The sequence below is a fragment of the Pseudophryne corroboree genome, chromosome 2, assembly GCF_028390025.1.
Source record: "Pseudophryne corroboree isolate aPseCor3 chromosome 2, aPseCor3.hap2, whole genome shotgun sequence".
Lineage (NCBI taxonomy): Eukaryota > Metazoa > Chordata > Amphibia > Anura > Myobatrachidae > Pseudophryne > Pseudophryne corroboree.
Window position 1 is genome coordinate 756,559,491 of NC_086445.1, and position 21,251 is coordinate 756,580,741.

The following is a 21,251-nucleotide window of genomic DNA, read 5'->3' on the forward strand; positions in this document are numbered from 1 at the left end:
TGTCCCGAGACATCATGTAGTCCCCTTCTTCCAGGTTCGCAATCACTGCTCTGAGTGACTCAATCTTGAATTTGAACCTCTGTATGTAAGTGTTCAAAGATTTTAGATTTAGAATCGGTCTCACCGAGCCGTCCGGCTTCGGTACCACAACAGTGTGGAATAATACCCCGTTCCCTGTTGCAGGAGGGGTACCTTGATTATCACCTGCTGGGAATACAGCTTGTGAATGGCTTCCAAAACTGTCTCCCTGTCAGAAGGAGACATCGGTAAAGCCGACTTTAGGAAACGGCGAGGGGGAGACGTCTCGAATTCCAATTTGTACCCCTGAGATATCACCTGAATGATCCAGGGGTCTACTTGCGAGTGAGCCCACTGCGCGCTGAAATTCATTGAGACGGGCCCCCCACCGTGCCTGATTCTGCTTGTAAAGCCCCAGCGTCATACTGAGGGCTTGGCAGAGGCGGGAGAGGGTTTCTGTTCCTGGGAACTGGCTGATTTCTGCAGCCTTTTTCCTCTCCCTCTGTCACGGGGCAGAAATGAGGAACCTTTTGCCCTCTTGTCCACGAAAAGACTGCGCCTGATAATACGGCGTCTTCTCATGTTGAGAGGCGACCTGGGGTACAAACGTGGATTTCCCAGCTGTTGCCGTGGCCACCAGGTCTGAAAGACCGACCCCAAATAACTCCTCCCCTTAATAAGGCAATACTTCCAAATGCCGTTTGAAATCCGCATCACCTGACCACTGTCGTGTCCATAACCCTCTACTGGTAGAAATGGACAACGCACTTAGACTTGATGCCAGTCGGCAAATATTCCGCTGTGCATCACGCATATATAGAAATGCATCTTTTAAATGCTCTATAGGCAAAAATATACTGTCCCTATCTAGGGTATCAATATTTTCAGTCAGGGAATCCGACCACGCCAACCCAGCACTGCACATCCAGGCTGAGGCGATTGCTGGTCGCAGTATAATAAATACATTTTATGATACCCTCCTGCTTTCTATCAGCAGGATCCTTAAGGGCGGCCATCTCAGGAGAGGGTAGAGCCCTTACAAGCGTGTGAGCGCTTTATCCACCCTAGGGGGTGTTTCCCAACGCACCCTAACCTCTGGCGGGAAAGGATATAATGCCAATAACATTTTAGAAATTATCAGTTGTTATCGGGGGAAACCCACGCATCATCACACACCTCATTTAATTTCTCAGATTCAGGAAAACTACAGGTAGTTTTTCCTCACCGAACATAATACCCCTTTTTGGTGGTACTCGTATTATCAGAAATGTGTAAAACATTTTTCATTGCCTCAATCATGTAACGTGTGGCCCTACTGGAAGTCACATTTGTCTCTTCACCGTCGACACTGGAGTCAGTATCCGTGTCGGCGTCTATATCTGCCATCTGAGGTAACGGGCGCTTTAGAGCCCCTGACGGCCTATGAGACGTCTGGACAGGCACAAGCTGAGTAGCCGGCTGTCTCATGTCAACCACTGTCTTTTATACAGAGCTGACAATGTCACGTAATTCCTTCCAACAGTTCATCCACTCAGGTGTCGACCCCCTAGGGGGTGACATCACTATTACAGGCAATCTGCTCCGTCTCCACATCATTTTTCTCCTCATACATGTCGACACAAACGTACCGACATACAGCACACACACAGGGAATGCTCTGATAGAGGACAGGACCCCACTAGCCCTTTGGGGAGACAGAGGGAGAGTTTGCCAGCACACACCAGAGCGCTATATATATACAGGGATAACCTTATATAAGTGTTTTTCCCCTTATAGCTGCTGTATCTTTAATACTGCGCGTAATAAGTGCCCCCCCTCTCTTTTTTAACCCTTTCTGTAGTGTAGTGACTGCAGGGGAGAGCCAGGGAGCTTCCCTCCAACGGAGCTGTGAGGGAAAATGGCGCCAGTGTGCTGAGGAGATAGGCTCCGCCCCCTTATCGGCGGCCTTATCTCCCGTTTTTCTATGTATTCTGGCAGGGGTTAAATGCATCCATATAGCCCAGGAGCTATATGTGATGTATTTTTTGCCATCTAAGGTATTTTTATTGCGTCTCAGGGCGCTCCCCCCAGCGCCCTGCACCCTCAGTGACCGGAGTGTGAAGTGTGCTGAGAGCAATGGCGCACAGCTGCGGTGCTTTGCGCTACCTTATTGAAGACAGGACGTCTTCTGCCGCCGATTTTCCGGACCTCTTCTGGCTCTGTAAGGGGGACGGCGGCGCGGCTCTGGGACCCATCCATGGCTGGGCCTGTGATCGTCCCTCTGGAGCTAATGTCCAGTAGCCTAAGAAGCCCAATCCACTCTGCACGCAGGTGAGTTCGCTTCTTCTCTCCTTAGTCCCTCGATGCAGTGAGCCTGTTGCCAGCAGGACTCACTGAAAATAAAAAACCTAATTTAAACTTTTACTCTAAGCAGCTCAGGAGAGCCACCTAGATTGCACCCTTCTCGTTCGGGCACAAAAATCTAACTGAGGCTTGGAGGAGGGTCATAGGGGGAGGAGCCAGTGCACACCAGCTAGTCCTAAAGCTTTTACTTTTGTGCCCAGTCTCCTGCGGAGCCGCTATTCCCCATGGTCCTTACGGAGTCCCCAGCATCCACTTAGGACGTCAGAGAAATAGTGTTAGCATGTTTAGCATATGTAGAATTATCCATATTCTTTTCTTCTTCCTAAATACGGTTCTTATATTCAGTCATTAACAATCTATTAATTGTAACTAATTGTATTGCAAGTGCATTGCAAGTGTGTGCTCAGTAATGCTGCTGTACAGTGATACAGATCCATGTTTTATTGGGTCTTGTACACTGTAAACAATACCATTCTGTTGCTGCTAAAATTTTGAGCAAAACAACAGAAGGTGTGATAAGTTGAAATCATGCTTCACATTGGTGCTAAAAGCCTTCCTGCGTGAAATATGATTTCCTTAACAAACATTAGAAAAGTTGCCAATTAAGTAATGTTTGTGTCATTACTTCAGCACAGTACATTGGAATACACTTTCCATACATTTCAGTTAAACAAAAAAAATTACTATCACTATCAATAAATTTTCAGTTCTATTTATTTTTGCTTCAAAACTATAAAAAACTTTTATATTTATCCCAAAAAAATGTACAAGTCATATATGGGTTTGCTGTAATTAATTATGCATCTGTTAAGAACAAAACTAAAGCAGTTTGAGTTTCAACTGTAAAAATTTATTTTTACTCTGTCCCATACAAATTCTTTAGTTACTTTAGTATTCAAGGAAACCTATTGGTATGCAAATCTTAGGTCTTAAACCAGCCAGAAAAGGAACTGTTTGCACATCACTTAGAACAATGGTGATAATTCCTGGCTGTATTGGCTGTGAACAAGTTGATCTGAATAGCAAAACGTCTGCTTTATAAACTTGGGGAGAGTGCTACAGTTTATAATGCATTTGATAACTGTATTTGCTGTAACAAATAAAAGTTATAAATTAAAACCATACTTGCTTGGTTACTTTAGTGTGAATCCTTGGTCTTGAGGAAACTTTTTAGTGCTGAAAAAAAAACCAAATCTTGCACGGAGAGAGATAAAGTATATTTTGTATACAAGCGATTTAAACAGAAAAAAATAATAATATGGGTTCTCTGCTTTTAAATTGAAAGCAGTACTGTTCGGGCGCCAATGATAAGGGGTCATGGTATGGGGTATACCTTTTCCTTCTCTATTCCCCTCCTTTTCTCTGTCTGATTCTATTGCTTGTATTATATTACTATATTTCATATCTTTGAAGCAAATGTATAATTTTAACCCTTTAGTGATTTATAATAGTTCATCACTAATTGTGTACCTTTTATAAGCAAACCCGCAGAGGTTGCATCTAGACATATATATCTTTAAATCATTAGGAATATTCTGTTCATATAAGAATGCATGCCAGTCATATAGAATGTAAATCATAAGAATGTATTTCAACAAACAATTGCTACTCATAGAATTCACTTTTATCATTAAACAGTATTGGTCAAATACAATGCAAGTCACCATATAATAGTTTCACAGATTCAAACTATATAAGAAACAAATAGGATGAAAGAAGTGTGGGAGATGTATGTACTGTACTGTATGTGTGTATTTATTACTGGGGAGATATAACTCAAAGCACTCGGCTAAATCCTAGATTTATTGATATATATTGGACAATATATATATCTTAGAGAAATACCTTAGGGGATTGGTTTTGGTTTATGTATGTGTGTGTTTGTGTGTGTGGGGGGGAGGGGCAGCATGTGGCTGCATTGTCCACAGACCGCATGGGACAGAAGCTAGACTCCATTTTGGGAAAACTCCCATGATTCCAAAGTCTGTAACATATGGTTCAAAAGGGAATGCCAGCAGCCATTTTAGATTTGCAAGTCCAAACACATGGCATTCTTTGCTACACCATAATCACATAGCAGAAGCCATAAGACTCCACTATATTCCAAAATGTATAAGCTTCAATATAATGCATATGTGCTGATATTACAATTCCAAGCCAACACAGTATCTCAATAACCAGAGCATATTGTATGCTGGCTATGCTATATGAACAATCACAAGACCAGATCACCAGGTAACCACAAGTATCAGCCTGCCATTGCTACAAGCACATGCTATATTTCAGCAAGATGCACTATATAAAACCACTCCAATCTGTTATAAATCACCATCCACAAATGTATACCAGGAATGCTATGCTACAGATTGTCTACTGTTCCAATTCATTACAGGTTTCATAGAGTATTATCACCAACACATAACAATCCCATAATTGCACAAGTATCATTAACCTTAAGCCATTTGTATCTCCAAATTAACTATTCTATGCCAATCGTTTCACAACTACTTTACCACAAACACATATTTAACTATTCTATGCCATTAAGCCATGTGTACACAATACTTAGCCTTAGTAAGGAGATCGGTCCTGGTGATGAGCAATTCATGCTTATGGAGGCTTTGTAGCTGTGTGCAGCTACTGTACATCTGCCTCAGTGGTTTTGGGAGAGAGTGGGGGTCTGATTTCAAGTGTTCAGGTATATTACCTGTGGGTGTGTCTTTCACAGCATGTGGGCTAGCTGTATCAGTGAGCTGAGCTGGCCATGTGAGCTTGGTTATTTAAATGCTAATTGGCCAAGGCTACAGTGTAGGGATGTTAATTAGGCTTCAGGTTACAGAAGCCAATATTATCAATTCATTCCTTGTATGATAATATATGTCCCTAAAATGTATATAATGGAGTTACTCTGTAACACCGAGAGTGACAATATTGTGTTTATGCATAGTTTTGGGTTAGATTATAATGTCCAATCCTTTTAAAGATTTTATGTTTTTGACCGCCACTGTTGAACTGAGCGTTTCCTACTAGTATTAGATAAGTAATGAAAGAGTGAAAAAGAGACTCAATAAAACGCTGTGACAAACTGTCATTGTTTATTGGAATAAGTCCTGACTGGCTCAAAAATGGTGCCAATTTAAAATGACATTTCCTGACCAATTGAGTATGAATTTTTATAGAGTAAGGTTTTCAAAAAATGAGAAACAGTGTCTTCTCAGGGGCCAAAGTTCCAGCGGTAGTGGCAACCTTCATGGAAAGATCCTTCTTCGGACAGGTAAGTGCTACTAACAGACGTCGACAAGCAGACACTTCCTGCTACAATACCAGGAATAGAATTTCTCATGCACCAAACTCATCCTAATGATCCTGGGGTTCCATAGAGTCCTACATAAGGAACCCTGACACACCTCTGCAAGTATTACATTAATATGCACAATGCTCATAAAGTGTTATATGACATAGTGATAATTAAAGAAAATGAATATGGTTTATATTGTACACAGCTGCAGTATTTTATTGCATTATATCATTATTTGGTAACACAGTTACATCATATTAACTACCAAAGAATTTTGTACCTGTCTACAATTTTCATGTATCACTGTTATGCATGATTATCTTAAACACTTTTACTTCTTGATTTAGCATTGATATGTATAATTTATAGATTGCAATAGGACTGTGAATTATTCTCATATTACACCTTTATGTGTCACAATTATAGGTTTTAAGATACCATAGGATTATGTAAATAAAATTATGTAACACCCATACTATATGTTGTTGATTTAAGTATTGTTGACAACGTATAAAGCATTACTATGCCTTAGGTTATGGCATTTTTAAGTAATAGGTTAAAACACTGTTATTTGCTGAAGCTCTAAAATGATGTACCAGGCCTATGCATTGTTGAAATGTTGCCTTACATTGCATATAATGGTGAGATATTTGTCAAGCTCCGAAGCCTTATCTCCGGCGGGTGCTTCCACGGGTGACCATCCCTCTGGTTGGAGGGCTGCGGCGGCAGGGAGATGCTGGCGGCGGGTCCTCCTGGACGGATGTGTGGCTGCCAAAGGCCGGGGGTGTAAAGAGCCGGACACTGCGGCGGGGATCGCTGCGGTAAGGTCCTCTGATGGTGACACTGTATAGTGTGTCAGAGACAGAAGCTGGGTAAAGCTGTGTGCTAACATCTAAGTATGTCTCCTGTCCTGGGGTCAGCCATGTTGGAGACCAGAGTATTACCAATGAAGTTCCCAATCTATGTCCAGCCAATCCTGCATGTTCTCCCCTTACAAAAGGGGGCTGGCTCAGAGAGAGAGTGGCAGTGCTTCTAGTTACCTCCTTCTGAAAGCTTCTCCAGCTCTGTGCTCTCAGGTTACTTCTGGTTCCCTGGTCCTGGTTGCTCTCATCCATCAGTTACCTAAATGCTGCTGCAGTCCTGCTGTCTAAGTCTGTTGCCACTCGTGGAAGCGCTCACGGGGACCCAGGTCGTAGAGTAGGTCCAAGTACTAACGGCGGTTCAAGCAGACGTCTTCATTTCTTCAAAGTCCAAGTTCTTCAGCCTTGTCTTTCAATCACAAACCACAGTCTTCAATTCTTTAAAGTCCAAGTTCTTCAGCCTCATCTTTCAATCACAAACCACAGTCTTCATTTCTTCAAAGTCCAAGTTCTTCAGCCTCGTCTTTCAATCACAAACCACAGTCTTCATTTCTTCAAAGTCCAAGTTCTTCAGCCTCGTCTTTCAATCACTAACCATTTCTTAATTTCTTCAAAGTCCAAATACTTCAGCCTCGTCTTTTAATCATAAAACACAGTCTTCAGTTCTTCTTTACCTGAAATCTTCAGCTTCACTCTTCAAGACATTTAACTATAGACTCTAATCCTTCCAGTTTCTTCAATTTCTCCAATAATTGTGTACAGCCTGATTATTCATTAAAACTACAGTTATCTTCCTATGAAGTCCTCCTTTTCTTTATGCTCTCCGGCCAACGTTAACACTTAGTTTGGCTTCCACCCCATGAGGAGGAATTACATTCAGCCACCTCGTTTACTCTCCTCACAGGTAGCTGTCCCTTCAGCCAAAACTTGGTTGTCGGAACCGCAACTTACACCGAGCATGACAATATTGTGTTTGTGCATAGTTTTTGGTTAGATTATAATGTCCACTCCTTTTAAAGATTTTATGTTTTTGACCGCCAGTGTTGGACTGAGCTTTTCCTACTAGTATTAGATAAGAAATGAAAGAGTGAAAAAGAGACTCAATAACACGCTGTGACAAACCGTCATTGTTTATTGGAAGAAGTCCTGACTGGCTCAAAAATGGTGCCAATTTAAAATGACATTTCCTGACCAATTGAGTATGAATCTTTATAGAGTAAGGCTTTCAAAAAATGAGAAACAGTGTATTCTCAGGGGCCAAAAGTTCCAGCGGTGGTGGCAACCTTCATGGAATGATCCTTCTTCGGACAGGTAAGTGCTACTAACAGACGTCGACAAGCAGACACTTCCTGCTACAATACCAGGAATAGAATTTCTCATGCACCAAAATCATCCTAACGATCCTGGGGTTCCATAGAGTCCTACATAAGGAACCCTGCCACACCTCAGCAAGTATTACATTAATATGCGCAATGCTCATAAAGTGTTATATGACATAGTGATAAATAAAGGAAATGAATACGGTTTATATTGTACACAGCAGCAGTATTTTATTGCATTCTAACAATATTTGGTAACACAGTTACATCATATTAACTACCAAAGCATTTTGTACCTGTCTACAATTTTCATGTATCACTATTATGCATGATTATCTTCAACACTTTTACTTCTTGATTTAGCATTGTTATGTATAAGTTATAGATTGCAATAGGACTGTGAATTATACACATATTACACTTTTATGTGTCACATTTATAAGTTTTAAGACACCATAGGATTATGTAACTAAAATTATGTAACACCCATACTATATGTTGTTGATTTAAGTATTGTTGACAACGTATAAAGCATTACTATGCCTTAGGTTATGGCATTTTTAAGTAATAGGTTAATACACTGTTATTTGCTGAAGCTCTAAAATAATGTACCAGGCCTATGTATTGTTGAAATGTTGCCTTACATTGCATATAATGGTGAGATATTTGTCAAGCTCCGAAGCCTTATCTCCGGCGGGTGCTTCCACGGGTGACCATCCCTCTGGTTGGTGGGCTGCGGCGGCAGGGAGATGCTGGCGGCGGGTCCTCCTGGACGGATGTGTGGCTGCCAAAGGCCGGGGGTGTAAAGAGCCGGACACTGCGGCGGGGATCGCAGCGGTAAGGTCCTCTGATGGTGACACTGTATAGTGTGTCAGAGACAGAAGCTGGGTAAAGCTGTGTGCTAACATCTAAGTATGTCTCCTGTCCTGGGGTCAGCCATGTTGGAGACCAGAGTATTACCAATGAAGTTCCCAATCTATGTCCAGCCAATCCTGCGTGTTCTCCCCTTACAAAAGGGGGCTGGCTCAGAGAGAGAGTGGCAGTGCTTCTAGTTACCTCCTTCTGAAAGCTTCTCCAGCTCTGTGCTCCCAGGTTACTTCTGGTTCCCTGGTCCTGGTTGCTCTCATCCATCAGTTACCTAAATGCTGCTGCAGTCCTGCTGTCTAAGTCTGTTGCCACTCGTGGAAGCGCTCACGGGGTCCCAGGTCGTAGAGGAGGTCCAAGTACTAACGGCGGTACCCGCAGACGTCTTCATTTCTTCAAAGTCCAAGTTCTTCAGCCTTGTCTTTCAATCACAAACCACAGTCTTCAATTCTTTAAAGTCCAAGTTCTTCAGCCTCATCTTTCAATCACAAACCACAGTCTTCATTTCTTCAAAGTCCAAGTTCTTCAGCCTCGTCTTTCAATCACAAACCACAGTCTTCATTTCTTCAAAGTCCAAGTTCTTCAGCCTCGTCTTTCAATCACTAACCATTTCTTCATTTCTTCAAAGTCCAAATACTTCAGCCTCGTCTTTTAATCATAAAACACAGTCTTCAGTTCTTCTTTACCTGAAATCTTCAGCTTCACTCTTCAAGACATTTAACTATAGACTCTAATCCTTCCAGTTTCTTCAATTTCTCCAATAATTGTGTACAGCCTGATTATTCATTAAAACTACAGTTATCTTCCTATGAAGTCCTCCTTTTCTTTACGCTCTCCGGCCAACGTTAACACTTAGTTTGGCTTCCACCCCATGAGGAGGAATTACATTCAGCCACCTCGTTTACTCTCCTCACAGGTAGCTGTCCCTTCAGCCAAAACTTGGTTGTCGGAACCGCAACTTACACCGAGCATGACAATATTGTGTTTGTGCATAGTTTTTGGTTAGATTATAATGTCCACTCCTTTTAAAGATTTTATGTTTTTGACCGCCAGTGTTGGACTGAGCTTTTCCTACTAGTATTAGATAAGAAATGAAAGAGTGAAAAAGAGACTTAATAACACGCTGTGACAAACCATCATTGTTTATTGGAAGAAGTCCTGACTGGCTCAAAAATGGTGCCAATTTAAAATTACATTTCCTGACCAATTGAGTATGAATCTTTATAGAGTAAGGCTTTCAAAAAATGAGAAACAGTGTATTCTCAGGGGCCAAAAGTTCCAGCGGTGGTGGCAACCTTCATGGAATGATCCTTCTTCGGACAGGTAAGTGCTACTAACAGACGTCGACAAGCAGACACTTCCTGCTACAATACCAGGAATAGAATTTCTCATGCACCAAAATCATCCTAACGATCCTGGGGTTCCATAGAGTCCTACATAAGGAACCCTGCCACAGCTCAGCAAGTATTACATTAATATGCGCAATGCTCATAAAGTGTTATATGACATAGTGATAAATAAAGGAAATGAATACGGTTTATATTGTACACAGCAGCAGTATTTTATTGCATTCTAACAATATTTGGTAACACAGTTACATCATATTAACTACCAAAGCATTTTGTACCTGTCTACAATTTTCATGTATCACTATTATGCATGATTATCTTCAACACTTTTACTTCTTGATTTAGCATTGTTATGTATAAGTTATAGATTGCAATAGGACTGTGAATTATACACATATTATACTTTTATGTGTCACAATTATAAGTTTTAAGACACCATAGGATTATGTAACTAAAATTATGTAACACCCATACTTTATGTTGTTGATTTAAGTATTGTTGACACCGTATAAAGCATTACTATGCCTTAGGTTATAGCATTTTTAAGTAATAGGTTAATACACTGTTATTTGCTGAAGCTCTAAAATGATGTACCAGGCCTATGCATTATTGAAATGTGGCCTTACATTGCATATAATGGTTAGATATTTGTCAGGCTCCGAGCCTTACCTCCGGCGGGTGCTCCCACGGGTGACCGTCCCTCTGGCTGGTGCGGCTGCGGCGGCAGGGAGATGCTGGCGGCGGGTCCTTCTGGACGGATGTGCGGCTGCCAAGGGCCGGGGGTCTAAAGAGCCGGGCACTGCGGCGGGGATCGCTGCGGTAAGGTCCTCTGATGGTGACACTGTATAGTGTGTCAGAGACAGGAGCTGGGTAAAGCTGTGTGCTAACAGCTAAGTATGTCTCCTGTCCTGAGGTCAGCCATGTTGGAGACCAGAGTATTACCAATAAAGTTCCCAATCTATGTCCAGCCAATCCTGCGTGTTCTCCCCTTACAAAAGGGGGCTGGCTCAGAGGGAGAGTGCCAGTGCTTCTAGTTACCTCCTTCTGAAAGGTTCTCCAGCTCTGTGCTCCCAGGTTACTTCTGGTTCCATGGTCCTGGTTGCTCTCATCCATTGGTTACCTAAACGCTGCTGCAGTCCTGCTGTCTAAGTCCGTTGCCACTCGTGGAAGCGCTCATTGGGTCCCAGGTTATAGAGGAGCTCCAGGTACTAACGGCGGTTCCCGCAGACGTCTTCATTTCTTCAAAGTCCAAGTTCTTCAGCCTCATTTTTCAATCACAAACCACAGTCTTCATTTCTTCAAAGTCCAAGTTCTTCAGCCTCGTCTTTCAATCACAAACCACAGTCTTCATTTCTTCAAAGTCCAAATTCTTCAGCCTTGTCTTTCAATCACACTCCACAGTATTAATTTCTTCAAAGTCCAAGTTCGTCAGCCTCGTCTTTCAATCACTAACCATTTCTTCATTTCTTCAAAGTCCAAATACTTCAGCCTCGTCTTTTAATCATAAAACACAGTCTTCAGTTCTTCTTTACCGGAGTTCTTCAGCTTTACTCTTCAAGTCATTTAACCATAGACTCTAATTCTTCCAGTTTGTTCAATTTCTCCAATATTTGTGTACAGCCTGATTATTCATTAAAACTACAGTTATCTTCCTACGAAGTCCTCCTTTTCTTTACGCTCTCCGGCCAACGTTAACACTTAGTTTGGCTTCCACCCCATGAGGAGGAATTACATTCAGCCACCTCATTTACTCTCCTCACAGGTAGCTGTCCCTTCAGCCAAAACTTGGTTGTCGGAACCCCAACTTACGCCGAGCATGACAATATTGTGTTTGTGCATAGTTTTGGGTTAGATTATAATGTCCACTCCTTTTAAAGATTTTATGTTTTTGACCGCCACTGTTGGACTGAGCTTTTCCTACTAGTATTAGATAAGAAATGAAAGAGTCAAAAAGAGACTCAATTACACACTGTGACAAACTGTCATTGTTTATTGGAAGAAAGCCTGACTGGCTCAAAAATGGTGCCTATTTAAAATGACATTTCCTGACCAACTGAGTAGGAATCTTTAGGGATTAAGGCTTTCAAAAAAATGAGAAACAGTGTCTTCTCAGGGGCCAAAGTTTCAGCGGTGGTGGCAACCTTCATGGAATGATCCTTCTTCGGACAGGTAAGTGCTACTAACAGACGTCGACAAGCACACACTTTCTGCTACAATACCAGGAACAGAATTTCTCATGCACCAATATCATCCTAACGATCCTGGGTTCCATAGAGTCCTATATAAGGAACTCTGCCACACCTCTGCAAGTATTACATTAATATGCGCAATGCTCATAAAGTGTTATACTGTATGACATAGTGATAAATAAAGGAAATGAATACGGTTTATATTGTACACAGCTGCAGTATTTTATTGCATTATAACAATATTTAGTAACACAGTTACATCATATTAACTACCAAAGCATTTTGTACCTGTCTACAATTTTAATGTATCACTGTTATGCATGATTATCTTCAACACTTTTAACTCTTGATTTAGCATTGTTATGTATAAATTATAGACTGCAATAGGACTGTGAATTATACACATATATTACACTTTTATGTGTCACAATTATAAGTTTTAAGATACCATAGGATTATGTAACTAAAATGATGTAACACCCATACTATATGTTGTTGATTTAAGTATTGTTGACACCGTATAAAGCATTGCTATGCCTTAGGTTATAGCATTTTTAAGTATTAGGTTAATATACTGTTATTTGCTTAAGCTCTAAAATGATGTTCAAGGCCTCTGCATTGTTGAAATGTTGCCTTACATTACATATAATTGATAGATATTGTGTTTATGCATAGTTTTGAGTTCGATTAAAATGTGCACTCCTTTTAAAGATTTTATGATTTTGACCGCCACTGTTGGACTGAGCTTTTCCTACTAGTATTAGATAAGAAATGAAATAGTGAAAAAGAGACTCAATAACACGCAATCCGTGATTTGCTCACTGTGACAAACAGTCATTGTTTATTGGAAGAAGTCATGATTGGCTCAAAAATGGTACCAATTTAAAATGACATTTCCTGACCAACTGAGTATGAATCTTTAGGGATTAAGGCTTTCAAAAAATGAGAAACCGTGTCTTCTCAGGGGCCAAAGTTTCAGCGGTGGTGGCAACCTTCATGAAATGATCCTTCTTCGGACAGGTAAGTGCTACTAACAGACGTCGACAAGCACACACTTTCTGCTACAATACCAGGAACAGAATTTCTCATGCACCAAAATCATTCCAACGATCCTGGGTTCCATAGAGTCCTACATAAGGAACCCTGCCACAGCTCAGCAAGTATTACATTAATATGCGCAATGCTCATAAAGTGTTATATGACATAGTGATAAATAAAGGAAATGAATACGGTTTATACTGTACACAGCTGCAGTATTTTATTGCATTATAACAATATTTGGTAACACAGTTACATCATATTAACTACCAAAGCATTTTGTACCTGTCTACAATTTTCATGTATCACTGAGTTGCATGATTATCTTCAACACTTTTACTTCTTGATTTAGCATTGTTATGTATAAGTTATAGATTGCAATAGGACTGTGAATTATACACATATTACACTTTTATGTGTCACAATTATAAGTTTTAAGATACCATAGGATTATGTAACTAAAATTATGTAACACCCATACTATATGTTGTTGATTTAAGTATTGTTGACACCGTATAAAGCATTACTATGCCTTAGGTTATAGCATTTTTAAGTAATAGGTTAATACACTGTTATTTGCTGAAGCTCTAAAATGATGTACCAGGCCTATGCATTGTTGAAATGTTGCCTTACATTGCATATAATGGTTAGATATTTGTCAGGCTCCGGAGCCTTATCTCCGGCGGGTGCTCCCACGGGTGACCGTCCCTCTGGCTGGTGCGGCTGTGGCGGCAGGGAGATGCTGGTGGCGGGTCCTCCTGGACAGATGTGCGGCTGCCAAGGGCCGGGGGTCTAAAGAGCTGGGCACTGCGGCGGGGATAGCTGCGGTAAAGTCATCTGATGGTGACACTGTATAGTGTGTCAGAGACAGGAGCTGGATAAAGCTGTGTGCTAACAGCTAAGTATGTCTCCTGTCCTGGGGTCAGCCATGTTGGAGACCAGAGTATTACCAATGAAGTTCCCAATCTATGTCCAGCCAATCCTGTGTGTTCTCCCCTTACAAAAGGGGGCTGGCTCAGAGGGAGAGTGCCAGTGCTTCTAGTTACCTCCTTCTGAAAGCTTCTCCAGCTCTGTGCTCCCAGGTTACTTCTGGTTCCCTGGTCCTGGTTGCTCTCATCCATCGGTTACCTAAACGCTACTGCAGTCCTGCTATCTAAGTCCGTTGCCACTTGTGGAAGCGCTCACGGTGTCCCAGGTCACAGAGGAGCTCCAGGTACTAACGGCGGTTCCCGCAGACATCTTCATTTCTTCAAAGTCCAAGTTCTACAGCCTCATCTTTCAATCACAAACCACAGTCTTCATTTCTTCAAAGCCCAAGTTCTTCAGCCTCGTCTTTCAATCACAAACCATAGTCTTCATTTCTTCAAAATCCAAATTCTTCAGCCTAGTCTTTCAATCACAAACCACAGTATTCATTTCTTCAAAGTCCAAGTTTGTCAGCCTCGTCTTTCAATCACTAACCATTTCTTCATTTCTTCAAAGTCCAAATACTTCAGCCTCGTCTTTTAATCATAAAACACAGTCTTCAGTTCTTCTTTACCGGAGTTCTTCAGCTTTACTCTTCAAGTCATTTACCATAGACTCTAATTCTTCCAGTTTGTTCAATTTCTCCAAAATTTGTGTACAGCCTGATTATTCATTAAAACTACAGTTATCTTCCTACGAAGTCCTCCTTTTCTTTACGCTCTCCGGCCAACGTTAACACTTAGTTTGGCTTCCACCCCATGAGGAGGAATTACATTCAGCCACCTCATTTACTCTCCTCAAAGGTAGCTGTCCCTTCAGCCAAAACTTGGTTGTCGGAACCCCACCTAACGCCGAGCATGACAATATTGTGTTTGTGCATAGTTTTGGGTTAGATTATAATGTCCACTCCTTTTAAAGATTTTATGTTTTTGACCACCACTGTTGGACTGAGCTTTTCCTACTAGTATTAAACAAGAAATGAAAGAGTGAAAAAGAGATTCAATAACACAATGTGACAAACTGTCATTGTTTATTGGAAGAAAGCCTGACAGGCTCAAAAATGGTGCCTATTTAAAATGACATTTCCTGACCAACTGAGTATGAATCTTTATGGATTAAGGCTTTCAAAAAAATGAGAAACAGTGTCTTCTCAGGGGCCAAAGATTCAGTGGTGGTGGCAACCTTCATGGAATGATCCTTCTTCGGACAGGTAAGTGCTACTAACAGACGTCGACAAGCAGACACTTTCTGCTACAATACCAGGAACAGAATTTCTCATGCACCAAAATCATCCTAACGATCCTGGGGTTTCATAGAGTCCTACATAAGGAACCCTGCCACACCTCTGCAAGTAGTACATTAATATGCGCAATGCTCATAAAGTGTTATATGACATAGTGATAATTAAAGGAAATGAATACGGTTTATATTGTACACAGCTGCAGTATTTTATTGCATTATTACAATATTTGGTAACACAGCTACATCATATTAACTACCAAAGCATTTTGTACCTGTCTACAAATTTCATGTTGCATGATTATCTTCAACACTTTTACTTCTTGATTTAGCATTGTTATGTATAAGTTATAGATTGCAATAGGACTGTGAATTATACACATATATTACACTTTTGTGTGTCACAATTATAGGTTTTAAGATACCATAGGATTATGTAACTAAAATTATGTAACACCCATACTATATGTTGTTGATTTAAGTATTGTTGACACCGTATAAAGCATTGCTATGCCTTAGGTTATAGCATTTTTAAGTATTAGGTTAATATACTGTTATTTGCTGAAGTTCTAAAATGATGTTCAAGGCCTCTGCAATGTTGAAATGTGGCCTTACATTACATATAATTGATATTGTGTTTATGCATAGTTTTGAGTTCGATTAAAATGTGCACTCCTTTTAAAGATTTTATGATTTTGACCGCCACTGTTGGACTGAGCTTTTCCTACTAGTATTAGATAAGAAATGAAAGAGTGAAAAAGAGACTCAATAACACGCAATCCATGATTTGCTCACTGTGACAAACTGTCATTGTTTATTGGAAGAAGTCCTGATTGGCTCAAAAATGGTACCAATTTAAAATGACATTTCCTGACCAACTGAGTATGAATCTTTAGGGATTAAGGCTTTCAAAAAATGAGAAACCGTGTCTTCTCAGGGGCCAAAGTTTCAGCGAAGGTGGCAACCTTCATGGAATGATCCTTCTTCGGACAGGTACGTGCTACTAACAGACGTCGACAAGCAGACACTTCCTGCTACAATACCAGGAACAGAATTTCTCATGCACCAAAATCATCCTAAAGATCCTGGGGTTCCATAGAGTCCTACATAAGGAACCCTGCCACACCTCTGCAAGTATTACATTAATATGCGCAATGCTCATAAAGTGTTATATGACATAGTGATAAATAAAGGAAATGAATACGGTTTATATTGTACACAGTTGCAGTATTTTATTGCATTATAACAATATTTGGTAACACAGTTACATCATATTAACTACCAAAGCATTTTGTACCTGTCTACAATTTTCATGTATCACTGTTATGCATGATTATCTTCAACACTTTTACTTCTTGATTTAGCATTGTTATGTATAAGTTATAGATTGCAATAGGACTGTGAATCAGTGGCGTGCGGTGAAGTCAGTAGCTAGTGAGGCACTGTGTTTGCAGAGTCCCGCCGATGACCCATACCGCTGCCGTGCTGATGCCCGCTGCCACCCCTGTGCTATTGCCCGCTAACACCCCCAAGCCATTGCGAGTTACTGCCGTCGTCACTGATGCGACAGCTTGTGCAGGTGAGGGATCTTTTTAGATCCCTCCCCGCGTACTCCCCACTGTTTTCACAGCTCTGTGTCTGTCCATTGCTGCAGTAATCCTCCTACCATAGAGGCCTTCTCATCCCACTAGGCAGACCCAGCAGCAGCAGTCTGTATCTGCCTCATAAGGGTCCCCAGAGCCTGATTTTCCAATAGGCACCTGCTGGGGGCGGCATGCTAATTCCTCCACCACCCCCCCACCATTAGTCTAGCTGATGTCCGACTGGCCACTAGCTGCTCCTGGCAGTGCTGCCCTGGTTAGGAACACAGCAGCCCTGGTTACCTGATACATTAGTGATAATCCGCCTGGCTGTGAGCGGCGCTCGCTGCTATGCTCTCTCCTCCTCTGCTGTTAATGTCCCCCTGAGGCTGTGAGCCGCAGTGGCGGCGGTGACGAAGGCGCTCGCCACTCTATCCTTCTCTGCTGTCAATTCGCCACTGTGGCAAATATAATTGACAATGACATCAGAGGAGAGGAGGAGAGAACAGCGAGCGCCCGCCCTGTGCCTACAGCACAGCTCACAGCCTCAGGCTCGGGGGGGGGGGGGGGGGGGGGCATTAACAGCAGAGCGCCTGCAGAGGAGGAGAGAGCAGCAAGCGCCCGCGCCGGCGGCACCGCTCACAGACATTAATTTACAGCAGCAAAGTGTCAGTGTGGCCTGCATGTTATGACTAATGATCCAATAATTAATACGTTAAAATAGGTGTGTGTGTGTGTGTGAGGTGGGGGGGGGGTCGGCAATAATATTGTGCCTAGGGGCGGCCTGACCCTTAAATTCGCCCCTGAAGGTCCCCTGTCAGCCGGGCAGACTCAACATGGGTCACTGTGGCTGCAGACATGTCCTGCCACCCCCTCACCTCACAGACAGGGTTTCTCACGCTGCCAGGCACAGGGGCAAAATATAAATATCTATCTTATCTGCAGTATATATACATATTTATATATCAAGTGCAAATGGCAACACTCAGTGGTCTATATTAGCAAAGAATCACGTGACCCCAAGTCCTTCTTAGCTCAAATTTTCGGTGTTTCCACCTTTATCAAGAATTCTTGTGGGTTGTGTAATTCTTTACTAATATAGACCATTGAGTGCCGCCATTTGCAACCTGTATAATATGGGCATCTGTTTCCTGGGAGGGCACCATGGCAAGTTTTCCTATATTATTGGTGTCCTGGTCTTTTTCTTGTACTATATACTCTATATATACACATACAAAAAAAAATAAAAAATAAAAATATATATATATATATATATATACACACACACACACACACACACACATACTATATATATATATATATATATATATATAGTAAGTCAAGTCAGAGAGAGTATGTGTGGCACACAGCATAAATACAGTACATACACACAGCATACCAAACACACAGCCTACATGCACAGAAGCACACATACATGTAGCATGCACACACGCAGCATGCTTGAAAAAACATCAACAGGGCATATACACACACACACGTTATAAAAACACACAGCCCCCCTCTCCTTCCCCCCCTCTCCTTCCCCCATACTTCACATGCAGGTGGCTGTTGCAGGTCAGGATTTCCTCCGTGACTGCTGGCAGGGCTTGGCGGCGCAGAACCTCCTCCTCCTCACTGCAGGGCTGTCATCGAGTGCTCGCGGTGTGCTGCCCGGCCACTGGCACTTCAGCTCTATACAAAAAAAGTTGTGCTGATCTGCGCTCCCAATTAGTGCAGCTGGTTACCTGATCGGGTTACACCATACCCGGTACAAACATATAAAATAGGAAAGGTTCAGGTTACCTGCACTATACAAAATGGTTTTATATATGTATAATATCCAAGAAATAATAGATTTAATTATAGTATCCTACACCTTCTAATTGGAGATATAAATACCATTATATATACCAAAAATTAATACACAACTTATTCCCCACACAATAAGTGTTTGGAGTGGGCAGATTAATAAATGTTATTGCTTCAATTCCCACTGTACTCTCTTGCCCATGATTTATATGTAATGTTAAATGTATAATTTAACGGAATGTCAGAGTGTTCTTCCAAACCAGATAAGCGCTTCAAATACTGCTTATACTTGATTTCTTTTTTCTCTTTGTGATTTGACATATGGGCAGACACTTACTTTAGTGTTCTCACCCGCAGTCATAGAAAGGTATCTTTTTCCACTGCACCGGATTTCTCAATAACGATGTATATAAAAGCAAACAAGACTTACATTTGAATTCAGTCCCGCGTGCTCCAAAAGGTTTCTTTAAAACTCCTCTCCTCTCAAGCGATACAGGAAACCCATGGATCCAACGATAAAATGGTTTATTAAACTACATATATAAAAAGTCCTGGTTCGCTGTTAAAAGTCACTGACAGAATGGTAGATGGGGCGCGCTCCACCCGGTCTCCGTACGTGCTGCAGATCACGATCGGTGTCGGGGAATCCCGATGTTAGAGGTCACTCGCACTCTCCCCACAGTGGTTTCCACAGCTTCCAGGAATGACGGCCTCAACGCGTTTCAGATAATTCTTTATCCTTTTTCAAGAGTTGCCGTCCCAGCCATCCTCCCTGATATATATTCTATAGAGTTCCTGGTCATCTGACTCAAATTGTCCAATGATGAAAAACCTACACCCGGCTTCTTCAATCATTAATCAAGCACACTAGTTTAACACAAGGGCATCTCTACTGATGGCTATTAAAACAAATACCTTCATACAATAATTTATACAATACTCAAAAAAGTGTTTAAGTTAATTATATACAATATTCATAAAATAAAAATGCACTATCATGCATTTATCTGACTAGATTATCTAACAATCCATAATACAATTAATTAAAACTGATTACACCCACCAAAACCCTTCTAAGTTTATCAGAAGCCGGGTTTTTTTCACAAACAGACGAGAAAAAAAGACAAGAGAAAAAGTATCAGATATTTCATTATAAACAACATCCCTTCCCCAATAATACCATTAATTACAGGAACCATTTAGATTCAAATTCGATATTTAATCCATTGGGTGTTAAAGTTCTCATGTCATAAATGGTACGCATTTCAAGTTTTGCTAACGCTGCTTCCACATCTTTAGTGCGCCAGTTACATTTCCCCACTTTTATACCACAAAATGATTTTAGTTCTTTAATCTCACATCTATGTTTTTCCTTAAAATGTACCGACACACTATGATTTTCAAAGCCTTTTCTAATATTTCTAACATGTTCTGACAAACATTCCTTTAACATTCTACCTGTGCGCCCAATATACTGGGTCCCACAGTTACACTCCAAAAGGTATACAATATTTTTACTATTACATGAAATGAAATCCCTGATTGGGTACTCGATATTTGTAATATTCGATTTGTAACTGGTCACCTTATTTGGGGTTTTACAGTTTTTGCACATTAGGCATTGCCCACATCTATAGAAACCCTTAGAGGTAATTCTAGTCGTCATTTTTTGTATAGGCAAGGCGCTTTTCACCAATTTTGACCGCAAATTTTCTGCTCTTCTATATACAAATTTAGGGCGGTCTGTAATATATTTTTTCAGAAGGGGGTCTCTCATGAGGATCCCCCAATGTTTTTTTATGATTTTTTCCACTTGATGGTACTGTGAAGAGTATGATGTAATAAATAAAACCTCTTTATTTTGGCTACATTTATTCTTCCTTCTATTATGCCCATTTAATAAACTGTGCCTATTCATCTCAGAGCATTTTTGTCTGGCCTCTCTGATTGTCTCTAATTCAAAGCCTTTACTACGAAATTGTTCTTCCATAATATTAGCCTGTTCTTCATAAGTTTCCAATTTTGAGCAATTCCTTCTAAGTCTCTGAAATTGACTATTAGGTATACTTCTAATCCAATTAGCATGGTGGTTGCTATTGGAATCGATATATGAGTTACAATCCGTCGGTTTAGAGTAATTCTTAGTGCTCAATTTGTCACCTTCAGGAAAAATTGTCAGATCCAAAAAATTTATTTCTATTTTACTTATAACAAATGTTAATTCTATATGTCTGTCGTTCGAGTTCAAAAATGAACAGAACTCTTGCAGGACTGCCTCCGTACCCCCCCATATGAACATAATATCATCCACATACCGAAACCAGGACACAAGGCTGGCACCCCATTGGTGTCCTGCCCACACACATAGGTCCTCCCAAT